The sequence below is a fragment of the Sminthopsis crassicaudata genome, chromosome 1, assembly GCF_048593235.1.
Source record: "Sminthopsis crassicaudata isolate SCR6 chromosome 1, ASM4859323v1, whole genome shotgun sequence".
In the NCBI taxonomy this organism is placed as follows: Eukaryota; Metazoa; Chordata; class Mammalia; order Dasyuromorphia; family Dasyuridae; genus Sminthopsis; species Sminthopsis crassicaudata.
This window is the reverse complement of record NC_133617.1, coordinates 102,000,868-102,008,249: the sequence shown is the minus strand read 5'-3', so window position 1 is coordinate 102,008,249 and position 7,382 is coordinate 102,000,868. Positions and strand designations below refer to the sequence as shown.

General features: G+C 35.1%; 1 pseudogene; it reads right to left on the bottom strand.

Moving 5' to 3' along the window:
• Window positions 1-4,545: 4,545 nt before the first annotated feature.
• LOC141548917 (large ribosomal subunit protein eL43-like) lies at window positions 4,546-4,850 on the bottom strand (annotated as a pseudogene).
• Between the last annotated feature and the right edge of the window lie 2,532 nt (window positions 4,851-7,382).

Genomic DNA, 7,382 nt, shown 5'->3' with positions numbered 1-7,382 from the left:
CCTCCATAGGAATAGGGGTGATGAATGGGAGCTCTAAATATTGAGGCTGTCTGGTGGCAATTCCTGAGGTTTTTAATCTTAAGTGGGGGTACTGTCTTCTTATCTTGTGGATTCAGCTGCAATTACTCTATATCTTGTGCATAATTCCTTTTTTTTTCTTTTTGAGGTTTGGGGTTTGGAGAAAATTTCAAAAACTGTTTCTCCGAAGTTATTGTCACATGACTCCCCCCACTTTCATGGGGGAGGGCAAAAGGCATCTATTTATACAGCCAAATAAATACAAAATATATAGAAAGTTAATGTAATTTGGGAGTAAGGAAATGGGGGGAAGGCCTCAAGTAGGAAACTGTACTTGAACTGATCCTCAAAGAAATCTAAGGATTGTAAAAGAGGTAGAGAGAATATAGGACATCAAAATCCATATATTCAATTCTAGTTTCTCTTCTGAACTCTAGTGCTACAATTTATATAGTCTACTGGATATTTTGAACTTGAAGTCCCATAGGCATCTCAAAATCAACATACCCAAAGCAGAACTCACTTCTCCCCTCATCCCCAAAAAGACCTGCATTCTTGACTTCCTAATCAATGTCTATGATACTGCCACCTTCCCAATCACATAAGATAACATTCTTGATATAACCCTCTATTCCTCTTTCTTGCCCACCAGACATATCCAATCAGTAGTCAAATCTTCCCCTATTAGGTCTATAACACAAATATATATATATATATATATATAAAGCGATGTAATGAAATATAATAATGTAAAATATAGCTTTCTGATGTATATTCCTTTTTTCTATAATTGTGGAGGCCCTCAACACCTCTTTTCTGGATTATTATAATAACTTTCTAATTCAAACCTCCATCTACTTCAATCCAATTTCCAGACAACTGACAAAATGGTTTTCCTAACTTGCAAAACTGACCTCAGCTTCCTCTTCAATAAATTCCTTTGTGAGGCATTTAAAGTGCTTTACAACCTGACCTCTTCCTACCTTTCCAGTTTTCTTACTCTCCTCTAGTCTAGCCATACTGGCCCACTTCCTATTACTCATCCATGACACTCCATCTACCACCTATGTCATTATACTGCCAATACCACACTCATAAAATGTTCTCCTTCTTCACATCAACCCCTTGGAATCACTGATTTCCTTGAGGGCTTAATTTAAGTGTTGCCTTTATCAGATCACTCCTGTTTCTCTCATTTTCTAGTGTCTACTTTGTATGTAATCATCTATATTCCTATATATGAATGCATAGTCCCTACCTTTACAATGTAAGCTTCCTAGAGCAGGAACTGTTTCTTCTTGTGCATTACAAGCATTTAGCACAATATGGAAGATGTTTAATAAATGTTTGATTGATTACAAAGATATGGAGATGAAGGCATGAAATGGGGAACCACAAAAAGAATAGTTTGGCTAGGAGAAGGAATAACTGAACTTGTGCTAAGCTGGCCTTAGTCTTCCATAACCAAGGGTCAACTAAATATTATAAAAAGGCATTGGAGAATTCTCACGGTCACATATGATTATAAAAACTGAAAAAAAGAAGATATTACACAAAGCAAAGGAATCTACAAATGATTCAGATTTAGTCATAATTAATTCAGAGAAGTAAGAGATGTAATTATGTTTGAAATGAATCAAGTAGAAAAAATTTCACAGAATCCTAGAAAACTTAAAGTCCAATCTATTCCTGAATAAGAAAGTCTTTCTAAATCATATCTGAGAAATATGGAAATGATTTTTATTCCATAAACTAAAAAAAAAAAAAAACAACTACATGGCAGCCAAAGCAAGCTTTTGTCTATCAACTAGGTAGCAGAGGGGAGTAGAACTTTTGTTGACCTAGAGTTCTACTCTGATCCTCTAAAATATTTACCTATTGCTTTTAATTCTTCTTTCTGGAATAAAAAAAAGTCTAATCTTTCTTCCACATGCCAACACTTCAGCTACTTAAAGATAGTTATATACAATTTCACTAAAGCCATTTTTCTCCTGACCCTGAGATGATTTCAATATTCTTCAGTATCCTAGTTTTCTTTCCTTTAAATTATTAGTACTTAAAGCAAGCATTATATAATACTCCTGATGTGATCCAAGCATAAGCATTGCATAGCAAAACATAACTATTGACTGGCAGCAAGTATTTATGAAGCTTCAATTATATCCCTGTCACATAGCTAGGCTGCTAAATACTAGGGATATGCATGCACACTCACACACATACACACACACACACACACACACACATACACACCTTGCCCAATATTTGCATTCAATAAGATTTCATTTATTCAATAAACAATATGTATATAAATATATAATGTGAAATATATACAAAATAAATATAAAATATATTTAGGTAGAGATATGTGGGCAAAGAAGAAAAGAAGGAGGAATTAACAAAGGCTTCCTGAAGAAGGCAGTGTTTGGGCAGAATTTGGAAAAAATAAGATATATAGATATAGATATATAGGTAGAAATGAAGACGTAGTACATTCCAGGCACGATGGGGTTCAACTACAGCAAAGATTCAGAGACAGAAGACAGAGCATTATGTGTGAGGAAGAGCTAGGAAGATACACTAGCATTCTAGAAGGGAAATAATATCAAATAAAGCTAAAAGGTAATTTGGAGTTAATTTGAGAAGAGTTTTAATAGATAAATAAAGGTACTTATATTTGATCTATGACAATAGGGAGCCTCTGGAGCTTATTAAGTAAGGAAGTGAAATAGAGTTGCTCTTTAGAAAAATTGCTTTCATAGCTACAAGCAAGATCGATTAGAGAAATGGAATATTTAAAGTAGGGAACAAATTAGAATAATGTATTATTCACACAAGAGGTGATAACGGTCTGAGCTAAGGTAATAGCCATAGGAGTAGAGAACTGGTGGGGAAGTAGAATTGACAAGACTTGGTAAACAATTAATTATAAAGTCTGAGGAAATATGTGAATCATGAGTAATGCCAACTTTGCAACTCTGGTTAACAAGTTGAGTAGCATTGACCTCTAAGGCAAAACTTCTTAAATTGTGGGTCATTGTTTAACTGAATTTGGGGGTAACAAAATTATAATTTATTATCAGCCAATGTTAAATCAGTAAAAAAAATTCCAGTAAATCAGCAAAATCAGTTTTAAAAAAAAGTCAGTAAACATTTACATGTCTATTTTATGCACTTATATACCTGGTATCACATTAAAATTTCTCAGAGAAAAAAAAGGGTCACCAGTGGAAAAAGCTAAGAATCCCTGCTCTATAAAAATAGGAAAGTTTGGAAGAAATGTGGATTTAGGGGGAAAGGTAACAGCGTTAGTTTTGGAAATATTGATCTTCAGGTGTCAGTACTGGAATATCCTATAGGAAGTTGAAGATCTTTGACAGGAAGTCAGAAAATAGACTAGAGATGAGGATCAAATCTATAGTATTTGAATAAAGAGGATAATTAAATTCATAGAAAATCATGAGATTATTCAGTAAGAAGATATAGAGAATAAAAAATTTGAAAAGGTACAGTATAGCCTTGGGGTAATAACAATAGTAACAGGGCATGATATGGATGATGAAAATAATAGTGACTGAGGAATGAATAGTCAGAAAGCTAGAAGAGTCGAGAGTGAATAATGTAATGAAAACCCAGAAAAAGGAGTGTTCTAGCTGGGGAAAAGTGATCAGAAGTTTCAACTGCCTCTGACAGATCTAAAAGGATAAGACCTGAGAAAAAGTCAAGACATCTGACAATTCTGAGACCATTGATAACTTTGGAGAGAAAAGCTTCAGTTGAGTGATGATGTCAGAAGCTAAGTTGCACAGTTCAGAGAAGTGAGTAAAAGTAAAAGAAGTGAAAAGAATGAATCTAGATGCTTATTTCTTCATATGTGTTTTGCATCTCTTTTAATAGCATAAGGAGAAAGAATGCAGTATAGTAGGTTAGAGAGCCGGCCTCAAAGTCATAAAGGCTTGTATTTAGGTCCTGCCTTGGGAATACATTGATTGTGTGATTCTAAACAATCACCTTCATAATATGTTTGTTTTCACTCAAGGTAAACTCAAATAATTTACACATAATTTAGTCCTGCCTCTCTCATCTTGTATTTTTTTTAATTTTGCTACCCCCTTTATTACAATTTTAAATTTATCTCTATCCAATTGCTTATGATTAGAATTACCCTTCAATTCTAGTCTAGTAAAATCCCATTTTTTTTTTGTTTCAAACTCCCGCATTCAAAGTGTTTGCTATCCTTCCAAATTTAAAGCCATCTGGAAATTTGATGAGCATATCATCTGTACTTTTGTTCATATCATTGATAACTGCTTCAAGCTTTGTTATTATTATTATTATTCCATAAATTAACTCATTTTTTGTTGGATTACTGATATTTGGTATTAAGAATTTCTTTCAGGGGGCAGCTAGGTGGTGCAGTGGATAAAGCACCAGCCCTGAATTCAGGAGGACCCGAGTTCAAATTTGGTCTCAGACACTTAATACTTCCTAGCTGTGTGACCCTGGGCAAGTCACTTAACCCCAGCCTCAGGGGGGAAAAATTTTTTCTTTCAATTCCTTTAGTCTTCTAATGGCAGTTTTGACTCTGCCTGCAGAAGTCATAAGGTAGGTCCATGTACCATCAGTTACTGTTTTCATAAAGGATCCACAATGGCAAGTACCCACAGCTTATCCCTTTATTGTGGTCTTGCCAAAAAAAAGAAAGAAATATTCATGGAATGCTGGCTAATTTCTTCACTCTTCTAAGTTTTCTTCACCATTTTTCTCAGAAATGCACCATTATTTGCTCCATATTTACTAACAATTACAACCTTCTTGATATATTTAACCATGTTGCTAGCTGCTGGACAAGAGCTCAGAGAGAAAAGAGCTGCTTCGCACTTTTAATAGGGCAAATATATTGGTCCCATTTTTTCAGACAAAGAAACAGATAATCAAAAAATTTAAGTTACTTCCTCATTGATTACATAGCTAGAGATGTCAGAGACACAGTTTTAAAGCAGATCTACATGACTCTATAATCAGCAGAGTGTAAGGACTAAGTAGAATTCATGTTAATTTAACCATTTCATCTCCATTACTTTCCAATTATCATTTTAAAAACTATGCTATGTATATATGATGAATTTTGGTTTTGTTCATAGTTTTAATATAGCATATTGGATTTTTTTGGTTAGGCAACTGGTGTTAAATGACTTGCTTAAGGTCATACAATTTGTAAATGTTAAATATCTGAGGTCTGATTTGAACTCAGGTCTTCCTGAGCTAGAAAGCTATCTACTGCACCATCTAGCTGCCCCTAATACAGTGTGTATTGTGATATGATTGAACTAAGGATGAACATTATCATCATATATAATTTAAACTACAGATAGGAGCATAAGCCAAAAGGCAAGGATGAAGAGCAGGATATCTAAATGCTGGGATAAATCTGGAAGATAGTAAAACTAGAGAGGCTGCTTGATGTGCTTGTGTCTTCCATGAGATAGTACTAATACTCATGTCTAAATATATTGGGTAGAAAAATGTCACTTACTCATTCATTTCTTCCACAAACATAATATCTATGATGTGTTAAGACACTATGCTAACTACTTGAGATACAAAACAAAAATGAAACCATCCTTATCCTTAAATGAAATAATATATGTAAAAAAAAACCTCATCAAATATTAGTGTAGTGGAAAGTCTAGAATCTACTAAGAGAAAATGGATGGAAACAAGGTATTAAGCTAACCATAAAAGATGCAGAGATAGATAAATTTTCTCTTCATTATTTGCAAATTGTTTCCTTAAATGAATCAGAAGGGAAACCAAATGATGGGATGAAGAACTATGTCATGTCTCTAAATAACCAAATTGTCCAAAAGAGAGACTCTAAGAAGCTTGTGGAGATGAGCAGAAGAACAGAACCTGAGAAAACGGAATCTTAACAAGCTACGTGGAACTAAGGGAAGGCAAAAAGAACTGCCAACAAAAAAACAAAACAAAACAAACAAACAAAAAAAAGCACTCTTGAAATGAGACTGCTGGAGCTAATTGTGCATGAGGTATAATGGGGGGAAAGCTGTGCTGCTGAAACCGCAGACTACAGACCCTTAAAGTGGCAATCCTGTATCTCATTTCTTCCCTTGAACTCCTTTATACGAAGATGAAAGCTTTCCCTATGGGTATGGAGGCTGAGAGTTGGAGATTTGTTGGGTTTTTTGTTTTGTTATTGTTAAGAAGGAATTCCTACAATTAGTTCCTTCAATTCCTTTTGTTTTTGTCTTAGCAGTAGTGGTGATGTGGGTCAAGATTCCTTTCTGATTCCCAACCTCCATGAATTCCAGTGGGAGATATCTGGGCTCTCCCAGCTCCCATCAGATCTGAGCCAACTTGGGCTGTCCCAACCCCCATTCTAATGATCTGTTCAGGTTTCCAAACCCCCCCCCCAAGCACAAACAGCTTCCTCTTTATCTAAAAACCCATTGAATTCTATTCAAATTCTAACCCTGGCTAAAACCCAGCCAGTAGCCAACCTGGAACTGCACCCAGGAGCCCCTTCAGATAAAAAGGGGGAACCCTGGAGTCCACTCTTTGCAGAAATCCCAAACATGGCATCCTTCCAGCCATGTCAAGGGTTTCTGCCCACCGGTGTCAGCCTTGGCCCTGTGTCTTTCTACCTTCTAACCTTACTTCCAAACTCCACAACAAACCCCTTTTATCAATCTAGGTTTTCGGGTCCTTTACAGGGGACTCTGCATGCTACTAGACTGCATTTAACTTTGCATCCTTGCATCAAATCCAAAGGGGTTGCAGGGGAGCTCTATTTGACTTCCTATACCCCGAACCTGCCACTAGACCTCAATTAAACCTAATTTAATTTAGATACTCCTTATCTAATTCTCATCAATGGTTATCCATTCAATCAGAATGTTCCAAAAACACTTTATATTGATTATGTATTTGCTAGATGAGGATGAGGATAGATGAGGAAATGTCTCTAAGGCAAGATCTAACCCATTAGCACTAGGACAAACTGTTTTTAAGCCAGGGTGACAGTCTCATTACTTCTTTTTTCAATATTGATAAATATTGCCTGTTTTGGCCTCAAATCTGTATCATAAAAGGAATTTAGTAGGATTACTCCATCTCTTTTTTTGCTATTTTTGTAAACATTTTACATGATATTAGAATTAATTGTACATTGAATGTTCGATAGAATTCACCTGTGAATCCATTGACTCTTGGGTTTTTCCTTCTTTGGGAACTCATTTACACTTTGTTTAATTTCTTCTTTTGAGATTGGGTTGTTTAAATTATCTATTTCTTGTTCCATTAATTTGGTGATTAATGTTATAACTCAGACTCCTAGATTTTGA